The sequence below is a fragment of the Homalodisca vitripennis genome, unplaced genomic scaffold (genome assembly GCF_021130785.1).
Source record: "Homalodisca vitripennis isolate AUS2020 unplaced genomic scaffold, UT_GWSS_2.1 ScUCBcl_2256;HRSCAF=6820, whole genome shotgun sequence".
Classification (NCBI taxonomy): Eukaryota; Metazoa; Arthropoda; class Insecta; order Hemiptera; family Cicadellidae; genus Homalodisca; species Homalodisca vitripennis.
The window spans coordinates 1-13,849 of record NW_025778395.1 but is presented as its reverse complement, the minus strand read 5'-3'; the positions used below and the strand labels follow the sequence as shown (position 1 = coordinate 13,849).

Sequence of the window (13,849 nt, the reverse complement as noted above, 5' to 3'; positions counted from 1 at the left end):
CACGAAAAAATATTATCAAATAACTAGAAATCTATTTTACCACGCTAGTAAGATAAAATCTTATACCGTAATAATACTCATTTTCATGATGAAGAGGTTAAATATTAAAAACATAATTAAAATGATTAATGCTAAATTTTAAATACAAATATTCGTACAAATATTAAAAATGTTTAAAAATATATTCGTTGTTTTCATTATTCATTTATCTGTATAAAAAATATGTTGTAATTGCTCAATATTAATAGTTAGTTAAACATAGAATACAAGTGAGTAAAACACCGAGCGTGAACAACAGTGAGTTGAACACCGTTGTAAATAATACAGTTATTGCTACGGATAAAGTATATAATTGCAATAAACAATTAAACCCACAATATTTTTAAAACTAATAAATTAGTTAAATTAACTTGGTTCTTTCGTTTCGTAAAGGGTATTTTTATTGCACAATAAACTAATTTATTGAGTTAATACGGTATCAGTGAGCCAATGCGCCAACTACAGTTCCGGCAGAAACGTTCACTTTTACCCTCTACCACCAAAACGCTCAACGCGCCTAAAGAAGTTTTCACTTCAATTATAACCTCTAACCTGTCATAACAGTGCGACCAAACAAACGAACTAAACCGACCAATCACCACGCGCGGAGTTAGAATTTAACTGTGTTTAGCAAGAATTTCAAATTCCAATTTTAGTAAATGTTTTATTCAACTTTACCATTTACAATAACAAATTTTAATTAATTTCAAATTATGTACAATGTTTTAGTAAACAAAATATATTTCTATAGTTAAAATTTGTGCAATTCTTATTTTCATTCAATTCCTTGTTCCTATTGTGCAATTTAATAATATTCATATCAATAAATATTCTAACCGAGAAAAAGACGTTGTCAACGTAAAATCTTCACCCCGTAAAACCGACAACATAATGTTGGTTAATGTTGGTTACAGGCAACCATAATGTTTTTTTTTAAACTAATATATTAATGCTCTCATATACATTAAACATTAAGAAACAAACTCATTTTTAATGCAACTTATAATTTATATGTTTAAGGATTTATTTAAATGGAGTCCAGTAGATCACTGTTAGTAGGCCTGTTGAAAGACAATAAAACTGTGTCATTTGAAGGTTTAAAAGAAATCTAGCTTTTCTCATTTATTTGTACAAAAAGGAAAACTTCACCATCAATAAGTTATTTACCATAGTAAACATGGCCACCTTTATATGTTTTAGATTGAAATGCATTTAGTACATTACCAAACTAAAATTTAATTAATCAATAATGATGGGAGAAAATATATGCAAAAATATTTTAAAGTATAAGGAGATTTGTCATAAACATATGTAAATTAAAAATGCAAGTTTGCGAAAGTAAACATTTTATAGTCGAATTACGATTTTCATATGGGAAATTTGTTGTTAATTAATGTTAACTCTCTTTTTACAGGGAATATTGTATTATATTGATACAACTGGATTGAGGAAGAGATTGGAGCATACTAAATTATTCACACAACATTGCGAGATAGTACAAGTTATAGCAAAATCTGTTCCCAGTAAAATTTCTTCTTTAAATTTTGTTAAAGGTTGTTTTGCAATAGAATAGCTTTCGGTTATAATAGAGAATAAGTACATTTATTTTGAATTGAATGAGAAAGAATTGAGTTTTATTTTTTAGATTGATTTTAATGTAAGTCCAGAAAATTAACTTTAATTTGAATTATTTTATTTAAAATAAAAAAAACGTTTTCTTCAGAAAGCTTTTACAAGACAATTGGTGATCAAATCTTCACCAATAATCATTATTAAATAATTTTAAAACTGGAAACAAAAGTGCAATTAATCTAATATAAAAATTATATAAAGAGATTTTATGGGTTTTGCGGATCTCTCTAACAAAATGTTCTGTAACATTCTGAATTCATTTAGAGAGTAAGGATAAAAGCAATGAATTTTACTAACAATTTAAACAATCAAATACTTTATTATACCTTTTTCTAACTGTACAAAATGAAAACTTTCAAAAATAAAATAAGTAAAGCAATTATTATCTCATGATAGTAAATAATGAAACTGTATTTGATAAAATAACTTTATCTTATTCAAACCAGAATAATACTAACAGAATCAAGTTTAATTTAAAATAGTGCAACATCTACATCTTTAACATTTGACAGAATTTTTATAGAAAATGTAGTAATACAAAACAGTTTACAATTCATATTGTTATCATTCAATTTTCTATTCCTTCAGATATTATCAACAAGATTCAACATGTTATGACATTTTTTAAAACAATATTTGTGTATGAGTCATTAAAATTTAATCAGGACTTTTAGAATAAGAAATTTATAAATATTTCTGTTACATATTCTATCAAAAATAAATGAACACGAGATAGGAGTAAACTTCTATATAAAGGCAAAGAATTCCATCACACTTATTTGCAATATAAACACTTTTTATTAAATTGATTTGGGCGGGTAAGAAATATATGTTAAATTAACAGTGTAGATACAGTATGAGATTTCTCCACACATAACCTCATGGAAGAATATTATATTACACAAGCATAAAATATATTTTTATTTCTTCTGCAACCATTTCAAATGGATAGAAATTGAACCGTATGCAAGCTGTTATACTTTGATAAAACGTGAGAGGTCAGTCTGTTACTCATGAGACTGAAATGATCAAAGACAGTCATCAAATGGAAAATGTTGATCACAGAGTAATTGATGAACTCGAGGACTGAGTGGTCGGTGACCAGACGACAGAAGTATCACGTCTCGGGCAGATGTTGCACTACTATGATCAGCTGTTTGCAGAGTTGTGCTCTTGCTCTCCGGTCTAAACTAAACAATCTCGTATTTCTCTGCGTAGAACACTGTTTCTGTGGAGAACTTCACCGGCTGCTCACCGTCCACCATCACCACATCCACTGCCTGAAACATTGTAAAGGGAATTACTACAGTCATCTCGGAACATATAAAAACCTATAAATGTTTAATGATTTACGAAGCTGGCCAGTTCTTGGTGATAGAAAAATCTTATAGAATTTACATCAATATCTTAAAAATCTTTTAATACAAAAAATGGTTTATTACAAAAAGTTTATGAAATGCTATAAGCAAAGGAAAATGCCGATATAGATTTTGTCACCAGTGGGTCCAGCTTCATTAGTTCGGTATGATGTGTTTGTGCCCTTGGCTCCTGAGCAGTGAGATCGCTAGGGTTCATTCTCTCATGTCTGGACTTCATGCTGTTCATCTACCAGGTACTATTTATACCTTTGAGTAATAGTCCGTTGCCACATTTATTAGTTTATTAATGTATTTGGGTCGATAGTATTCATAATTTCAAACAAAAAATGTCATATATATAGGTCAAGAAATGTCTCGTTAAGCAGCAGCCAAAAGTTTGTAATTTTTATATAAAAACTGTTATCTGTACAACTAGTTAAGCTAAAAAAAACCAAATTTGGTACATAGGTTAATAGATAAGAGGAAAAGAAAAAACATTATTACGTTATCTTCATTAATTTAACAAAATGGCATCTGTTGTAAATTTTTTAAAGTAAAATAAAAAAATACCATTATAGTTACAAAACTGGCACCAACTACTTGAACAAATTCATTACCATTCCAACGAAATCCGTCAACGCATAAGCAAGCATGACCACTTGATGAATGATACGCTTGCACAAGCCAGGAGTGACAAACAACTGACACCTCTCAACTGTGAGGTGTTTGGCGCTTGTTAATCGCACCAACTGTCCCCAGGTTTTATTTATTTTCTGCTATATTAAAGCTTTTTACATTTTACAAGCTAAATGTTTTTAAGCATTTTTTTCTGTAATATTATATTTTTTTGTTTTTACAAAGGAAAGTTAATAATTCCACAAGACCCTATACATTCTTTTTAAATATTTAGTTTATTTTTATAGGTAATAATTTGTAAAATATAAAATTAAAATATCAAATCGATAAAAAGCAATCTTTTATTTCACATACATAAACAATAAACCAAAATTGCATGGATAAAGGTAAAATAGCACTAGAATACCACTAGGGACATGTTTTAATCATATTACTGGTTATTTGATTTTTCTTACATGGGATCCAAACTTCATTGTAATAGGTTTATTTGGCCTGGGTCCAGGTCTAGGCCTATTTTTAGTTACGAAAGTTAAAAAAAAAAAAACCAGCGACAATATTTGGTCGACCCGTAGTCAACATGCGAGCGTTCGGCGGGAATACTGCGGTTGACCTATAGTCGACAGCCGGCTTCAAGCGGTTAAAGATAATGATACCATTTTAAAAAAATGTCCTCTTATTTATTAAAACCTATGTGCCAATTTGGTTTTTTTTAGCTTAACCAGTTTTAGAGATAATGTTTTAAATAAAAAATACAAAATGGTGACTAGGGGCTAAACAATACATTTCTATGTTTATATGACATTTGTTGTTTGAAATGATGAGAACTATCAACCAAAGAAGTTTGTGAACACCTTCACGGGGTGGTACTGAGCTCAGGGGGCCATGTTCGGTGAAGTTATGTAGAAATATCCATTAGAGCTACCAAGAGGATAACTGCAAAAGGCTGATTTTGTAGACAAAATCTCCTAAATGTACCAAGGCAATACTGTTCACTCACTCTGAGGTCAGCGTAAGGTTTCTTGGAGACAAAGGCCACAGTGAGAGGGAAGAAGTCACCAGGAATGGCTGTGGCTGCTGTGAACTCCAGAGAGCCGGTGCGGTTGCTGGAGTCTATCACAGCGTGGTTTCCAGGTGAGGGTGTTTTTGCGAGGGTCGTGTGCGTAGTCTCCGTCACACTCCGAGACCACCGGCGTACACCCAATACTGCAATCCAGGTCAAATATTTCTTTTAGTGCTTTCTTTCCTGCTTGATCAAACTCAGTTCTGTTGAGGTTAACTCAAAAACCTCATGTGGAACAACAGTGGAGTTTGATGTGGATCGTTTTCCAATAGCATATCTTCTTTCTTAATAAAAATAAATTTTTATTTTATGAATAAAAAACTAACTGCCTTTGTGATTGCACTATTTTACACATGTACACATTCCTGAACAGAAATGTTTAGAAAAATTGGTTTGAAATTATTACAAATCATTATATCATTATAAATTCTAATTTTCATAAAATTTTACTTATTTAAATTTTTTAATATAAAAAAAAAAATTAACCAACAATAAGGAAGGGAGGAGGTGTACAATTAAATGCACCGTAATAAGTTTATTCCTACCACAAAACAAATGTTATGCTATCTAAAGACATTACTTTTCATATTGTTACCGTAATCTATATCATTGATAAGAAAATCATTGCAAAAATGTTTTTATGTATTAGCAACTATATAATGTATGCATTCTTAATAAAATGACAAATAGAAAAATGTAACATTGAATAATTACTTTACAATATCCTTTTTCCAGCACAAAAGTGTATGATGTATCACTTCATGTGGTATAATATTGACGCATGGCTGTTCTCTATGAATATGTCAAATAAAGAGTTGTCTTTTGTTGTCTATAATAGAAAAGCCTAAAAATCTTAAATATAAAAAAAGATTCTTACTAAAAACATATTTATGGTTTTACTTTTTTTCTAGAATTTTAAAACAGGTTTAAAATTTTTACTTCATTGCTTAAAAAACAGAAAAAGTGAAAATATTTTGAATGGTTGTTTTACAATAGCATTTTCCCAAAACCCTATAGTTTTACAGAATACATCTAAAGTATCTTTGACTGAGCAAAAAATACTCGATTAAATCTTAAACATTAAATTTTATGGTATATAACATTTTTCTCCTTAACCTTTCAGAAATTTATTAACATATACCAAAAATAAAATTGTTTTAGTTTCGTTATGTATAGAGATTATTTAGTTAGTAAATTAAGTTTTTTGGGCAAAAAACTTATTAAGTAACCTTTTTCAAACTTTTTTACCTAAAAAGTTTTTATTTTTTAAATTATTAAACTATTTAATATTAACTAAACATAATAACAAAATTGTGAAAAGTATCAATTTATGAGGTTTTTCCATGAATTCTAATACAATTTCCTAAAGTTGCAGTTTTTAAATTTATTTAGCCACATACAGCTTTATTTTGACCTACTTTCTTCTAGTCAGCTTAGATATTCAAAGGGTAAAATTAAAATTGACATTTCTGATATTACATGTATTTATTTTACAAATAACTGAAAAAATAAATAAAAATAAAGATTGGATACTTAATAGTTTAATCTGAACTAGAACTGTACTAAACAATGGTTGTTCTAGCTTTAGAGTTCACAGAAGACCACAAGGAGGTGTTGAAGTCTAGTACTAAATGCAAGAACAATGTGATTGGCCCTCATTAGTTGTACTGAAAACATACTAAAATGGGCTAAATATGCTTAAGTAAAATGTTACAACGGAAACCGTAATGGTGTAACAAAATTATGTTACCGTAAATAATGATAGCCACTTTGAAACAACATTTCAAAACAGTGGCCACAAATGAAATCTACCTCTTTCCTTTAGTTCTACTGCAAAGTTTCAGTACAGAAAACTTACGGCAGAGGAATGTGAATGGAGACATCATTGAGCTCGAGGTGCGTGTGCTCCAGCTCGTACTCTATGTTCACATCACAGCCGCCTTGTCCGTTCTCCGATGGCCAGCAGTTTACTGTCAAACATAACAATCAGGTTAACTTTACCTTAAAAAATAAAGTCCTTTAATACTTATCCATCAGTTAATTGATTGTGTGTCTCAATTCTAAGCAAACAATGGATAAGCTACAGATGAACATTGAGTTTACAGTTCACCTTTCCCTTAGTGCAGCGGCTAGAATCTGACAAAGTCACAGACTTGACTCCTGGAATCTGGAGTAAATTCCTCTGGAGAGATAAAAAAAGTTGATGAGGAAGAAACTCAAAATTAACTCTTTACATAGTTCCGACATCAGAGACACCTGACTAAAAAATATAGTACAATCTAAGGAAAGAGGTATTTTCATTGTCTCATCAGATGCACAATTGCTCCAGATTCCAGGGGAGTCTGTGACAGCGTCAGATTCCAGACGCTGCACTAAGCAGAAGGTGCTAAACTCAACACTCACATTGAATCAACCCTCCCCATCATAGCTACGTTATGTGTGGAAAAGTTACGGTTACAAAATACAACAATTAGAAAAAATGATATGTCAGTGTGTCTTGTGTTACGTTTGGCGAGTACATCAAGTCAGTTCAGTATCAGTCAACTACTGGAAGTGTTGTTTTTATATTCATAGGTTGAGCACAATCCAACAAATTATCTACAGTAGTCAGGTAATTATATATTTGTAGGTTTTGTATTATATGGCGCAATGCTATTTAACTAAACACTACTTGATGAACTATTATAAAATCAGTGTAATCTTACTGGAGAGTGGGACGCAGGAATCGTCTTGGGACTGGAACCGCCACTTGAGCACACCGACGTCTGTGGTCAGAGGGAATGGCTTGGACGGGTTCTTCAGACCTATTTGTGACTTCATCTTGAACAGTTCTTTATCTATGTTGGGATGTGTCTACAACAAACAACCGTCAATTTTAAACACTCACTTAACAATGTGAAATATGTTCATGCAAATTTTTAACTAATATTAGGATAAACTTGGTAATTAAACACAAAATTACCCTAAACACTTTCACTTCTGACAACGTTATTTAACATCACGCAAGGAATTCTATAGACTGCCAACGTCTTTTGATGGAGTAATAAAAACAGTAATAACTTTTACAGTAATAAAAATGCATTTAAACATACTTGGATTTCGGCATTGATAGTCATTTGCTATTTCCATGTTTTATATTCGTTACTCTATGGATTACGATCTATGAAATGTTTGGCAGTCATTTGGAATATCGGGAAAATAGTAGATTGTTTATGAACGCATCGTGTCGTGGTGGCCGTTTGTTGTCGTTCTGCTAATTTGTAGTCTGCATTGTTATGGTTTTGCTAGCTATTACTTTAGTTTACAACGATTGTTTTGTGAGTAAATACAATGAATCGTGACAGTATTGAAGACAATACAGTGCTAGGAAGAGTTACTCAGATTTTCAAGTGACAGTAAAAGTGATGATTTATTTCAAGATGACACAGATAATGATCCTGATTTTATTACCGATGGACTTCTTGGAGATGCAAGTAATTTGTTGATATTCTATTTTAACTCAAATAACAAATATAAGCAAAATAGTAATACCAAATTTTAATATACTCATTGATAACTAAAAAAAAAAACAAAAACAAATAAGGCAAGACTACAAGAAGAGACACTTCCTATCAATGTAACAAGTGCCAAAGTGCCATTTGTAAAGAACCATGTTTCAAAACTTTCCACACTATAAAAATATTTAAAAATAAGTGGATTTCAATTGCAAATATGTGTAGCTATAGTGAAAGTAATGTTAATGCTGAATACAGCAAATAATAATAATAAATATATTTATGTTATAGACTTGTACACAATGATGTTTTTGGTCAGTTTTTTTGTTTTTTTAGTTTAAAACAAGACTTTTTGTTGGAAAATATTCATGCATAAGCATTTGCGTAGAAAGAGGAAGAACTCAGCTTTCAAAAAAGTAAGTCCCATGATTTTCTTATATTTGCTTAACCCTGGAACTGGCGGTCATATTTCTCTCAGTGGCAGAGTGTTTTAGTACTTCATACATTGCCTTATATTTATTTTATTATTACATGTTTACTATAAAGTACCTATGTCATACTATATATTGCTTTATTCAGCATTGTTCAAGGAACATTTTTCACATAATATAATTAAAACAAAAAAAATACCCTTACTCTACCTCTTCAGGAAAAAAATATTTTTTAGAAAAAAGAAAAGTTAGTTCAAAGTTTTTGATTTGTAAAATTTTTGTTGTTAGTGATACGCAAATTCTAAAATATACAAAAGGAAGAGCATTTAATTCTGAGTAAAAATAAAACAACACATAGTTTATAAGGTATTTTTTTTACATGTGGTAAACGATACAAAAATTATACACTTACATTCGAAAGTGCTACTTACCAACAAAAGTAAGAACTTCAAAGCTCACTTGGATTTGTACAATCTTGTAACTATTAGTTTATATTAATTTTCTATTTTTTAATTTTTTATTATATATTTATTTAATTATGTTCTGATTGAATGTATAAATCGGAATCCTCTTTGTTGTTTATTTCATGTACAACTAGATCTCGAATTTCACTTGAACGATCGCGGAAATTACGATCCATTATGTAAACACGCACAAAAAACTTACTATTGTTGTGTCATATACACAACCATCATTACAACGACCTCAAACAAACAATAAACCAGATAGAAACACCATGCAGGTGACGAAATAACAATAGCCGAATGAACCAGTTGACTCATCGCTGCGCGCGCAACTAGCGCGGTACGCGGGGAGAATGTAAACAAAACAGTTTAGAGGATTACAAAACGTATGGACGTGTAACGAAACGATAAAATTATTTATAAGTGTATTATTTACATAAATTGAACCTTACTCTTTCGATTGGTATCAATGTACAACTAGTTCTCGAATGCAACTTGAACGATCGCGGAAATTACGATCCATTACGTAAACACGCACAAAAAACTTACTATTATTGTGTAATATACACAACCATCATTACAACAAACTCAAACAAACAACAATAAACTAGATAGGACACTATGCAGCTGACGAAATAACAATAGCCGAATGAACCAGTTGACTCATCGCTGCGCGCGCAACGCGGGGAGAATGTAAAACAAATAGTTCAGAGATTATAAGACGTATAAACGTGTACCGAAAAAATAAATTATTTATTAGTGTATTATTTACATAAATTGAACCTTCCTCTTTCGATTGGTATCAATACCGATACTCTTTGATCGTGTTTTAAGTACGTAATATTGAGAAATAAAAGACGTATTAAAACGGCCCGATATCGGGCGCTGCCATCTAGGATGCGACTAAAAACGCCCGATATCGGGCGTTTGCCAGTTCCAGGGTTAAAAACATTATATTTATACAAAAAAAAAAAAAAAAAAAAAAAAAAAAAAAAAAAAAAAAAAAAAAAAAAAAAAAACATTAAAACAGGTGCCAGTGTAAGAAAGTTCAGTTTCCCAAAAGGTGGCAGTGAAGGTGCTAACTAAATAAAATATAAAACAGTTTTATTTAAATTCTAAATAGGCCTTACAACGTACAATAATATAGCAAAATGTATTTTGTGGTTAGTAGTACTCCAAAAGTGAGCTAAAAACTGGTAATACACACTATGAGGTTACCTGCAGTTGTATTCCTCTGGTATCCTTGTTGTCCAGGACCACGCGTATCCTTGCCGTACTTGTCGTCGGAGATGCGCAAGGTCACGAGTCCATGCAGCTCCAAGTTCTGCACCCCACCATCTCGACCCACCCTCAACACGAGTCTCTCCTCCTGCCTCAGGTGGATACTACAACATGCCATGGTCATACTGTATACTAGGTAAGGGACAATTACTTAATGACAGTTTAACTCTGCAGATTAACATAGATCTATAAATTTATCTGTACACTATCTTCTTAGGGTAAAAACCCTGTGAAGAGGCAGTGAAAATATTAAGAGGGCACACTAGTTAGCTGCCTACCAGGCAACGCTTTTACACGGGGATAAAGATTAAAACTACGTTATAAAATAGGAACTTATCTCAAGTCCATAAATACCTCACTTAATATTTACTCCATCATTGCTCATTAGCAATTGTTAAAAATATGATCATCTGTTAGTGGAAATGTTGAGTTAGCTTAGTTTACAAAAACAGTTGTAAAAGCTTTGTCGCTTCATGCCTAGGATTAGTTTAAAACTAATTAACATAGTTTTATAGTGAATATTCATAATCGTATTTTGTTCTAACAGTTCCTTGTACTAGCCTACAACAAATGTTCTCCCTCATATGGGAACAAACAGTAAACAACATTCACAATCATCTAGTTATATAAAATGCTTTTGGAAAAAAAGGTTACAGCAATTTACATCTACTTTTTCCAGATAAAGAAAATCTGGAGTAAGACAAAATGATTAAACACATTAATACATTACTTTAGTTTTTCTCAGTCATTTTTCAAGACTCGTAGGTAAATTATAAAACAAAATATTATCACTAAATATGCAATCAGGTAACAATTAAGCATCAACTCACTCTTCAGTATTGGCGAGGGACGACGGTGGGATCTTGGAGGCGCTGACAATGCTCTGTTTGTTGATAGTGGGCACCACAACGTTCTCACCTTCAGACTTGAGCTGGTCCACGAACGACTCCACATCTCGAGACTTGCTCCCCAACTTCATTGCTTTGGTGCTGCCAGATGCCTTGCTGTGAAAGACAACAACGTCGTTATCAATGAGACATTTGACAACTCAACTGACAATTTCCTATTTAGAACTTAACCCTTTGACTGCCACATATTTATTGAGTGGGTGTACTGAAAAGTGCCAGCCCTTTTGAAGGTATTTACAAGGTTTCAGTAAAAATTCACAGTTTGATTGTTTAACAAGCTATGATCATATTTTTTAAAATTATTCTCTGAAACCTCTGCCTAATTAATATACAATAACAAAGTTGCTATAAAATCAAATTTGGGAACACCAAATTATCATTACTAAAAATTTCATATCTTTTTCTGTTTGCATATCACTGGAAAGGGTATTCAATTATATATATAAATATTGAAAAATGTATATCATTATCTTCAATAATGAGTGAGTTATACAACTTTTAAGGCAAAACTAATGTCACATTGTTTTTCCATGAGCCACATGTCAACCAAAAACGTTTATATGTGAGTTCTAGATTGATTTTCGTTACAGTCAGTTGATCGGAAGTATACTATAACAATTTATTTTGAAAAGAGCAGTTCTTCACAAACAATTTAATATGATATTAGTTACAAAATATAAAGTTTTAGATGTTTATTGCATTTTTTCCTTGAATGTCAGTAAAATCGGATGTTGCCACTTTTCGGCCAACTTTTGGACATCCGGTAGAATCGGACGTTGGCATTCAAAGGATTAACATACCATCAATTTCAAAATAAAAAAGTATTGTTTATTTATTTTGAATGAATTGTAATATATTATAATAAATATAGCCTTATATAATAAACTGTAGTTTTAAAACAGTTTTATGATTTTTTTAGTCTCAAGGAGACCTTTGGACATTGTGTTCAAGTCGCAAATAAAGTACCAAATCAGACCAAACTGATTTGTTTTTCAACAGACTAAAAAAATATAATTATTAAACTTTAACAAAAGTACCTGTGTCACTGTTTCTTATCAATAAAAAAATGTACATGAGTACATTAATAATTAATAAAAAAACCAACACTTAGAGAAAATAATTCTTACTTGAATAATATTGTACCTATTAGAATCAGAAATAACATAATTCTATTCATTGTGTCAATCCATAAAGGACAACGATTAAAAATGTATTTAAAACGACATTGAAACAAATGTAATCTTATCCCTCTGTTACAATTTTATAAACACTTAGGACTACTAACACAGATGGTGAATAGGGCTTTGAAGATTTCTGAGGCAGAATCTCCGATGACTGTGTAGAAGGCGTGAAACCAGAAGAGCTGCCAAATCCTCCTGCAGACCCGACAACCGAAGCCACCCCCTGCTGATCCTCCCTTCATGAACCCTTTCTTGCCAGCCTCCATCCTCTGGCGCTTGCAAACTCCTTGGCCTTCTCTCTCATCTTGTTCTTGGCTTCTCTCTCTTGAGTCTAGTTCCAGGATACACAGATGTTAGGAAAGAGAAATATATTATACCTGATTATTAATGTTAATCTGGTTAAATCCAAATAAGCTGTATATCTACTATTATAAAAATAAATTGTGTACCAACAATGCATGGAGTTACTTCTACTACAAATAATCATGAGAAAAATACCTTAATATAAAATTGTACAAGTTTAATTAATCAACAATTTAAGCTTTTGGATAAAATCAAAAATTAACAATTGAATTTGTAAAAATGTCTGAAAAATAACTCAATTCTTTTGTAAATCTAGGAGGCACTAACTAAAAAGAATTAAAAGTAAAGTTGCTTGTTGTGCTGCAAAGAATGAAGGGGTGTAAAACTTATATGAGAGTTTGTTTTAATGTTTCCATTTACAGTTTGTCAATCAGGGTAGAAAAGGTACATGCCTGTGTTCATCACATTTACAATTTATTCTCTACAACAATCAGCAATGTCATGCCTTTACAGGATCTTCCAGTGATAGACATTTCTGGTACTGCCATCGGTAATGTCCTGCAAGGATTAATAAGTTTCTGTGTTTCTGGTGTCTACGCTTTGACTTTCACACTTTTCTTACATAGGGTAAAATTTACAAGTAGATCATTTTATGATTACTTTAAAAATTTACAATATGAGTGATTTACTATATTTAAATATTACTTATACAAAGTAGCTAACTTACAACTGTCGGGTGGTTTTACTTGGCCTGTGTAAAATAAGACATTACTTTACAACAATTTTGTATGGCTTCAGCTTACAATCCTGAATCTATTAAAAAGTATCACTTGGTATACTACTAAACACTTCATTTCGTACATTCCAACTAATAATAATAATAATAAAAAATTATGATAGAAAAATATTATTACAAAAACTTACCTGACGAACAGCTTGATAGACTTTTTCCTCATGTGAATTCCATTTCCACAAAAGTTCGGATCTGCGCAAGGTTCACGCTTTCTCTGTAGCCCAGAGCAACAAATTTCATCAAAAGCAAAGATAAGGTTGAAGGCGTGG

At 31.4% G+C, this 13,849-nt stretch overlaps 1 pseudogene; it reads right to left on the bottom strand.

The window, feature by feature from the left end:
* Window positions 1-2,568: 2,568 nt before the first annotated feature.
* On the bottom strand, window positions 2,569-13,845 carry LOC124371927 (annotated as a pseudogene).
* Between the last annotated feature and the right edge of the window lie 4 nt (window positions 13,846-13,849).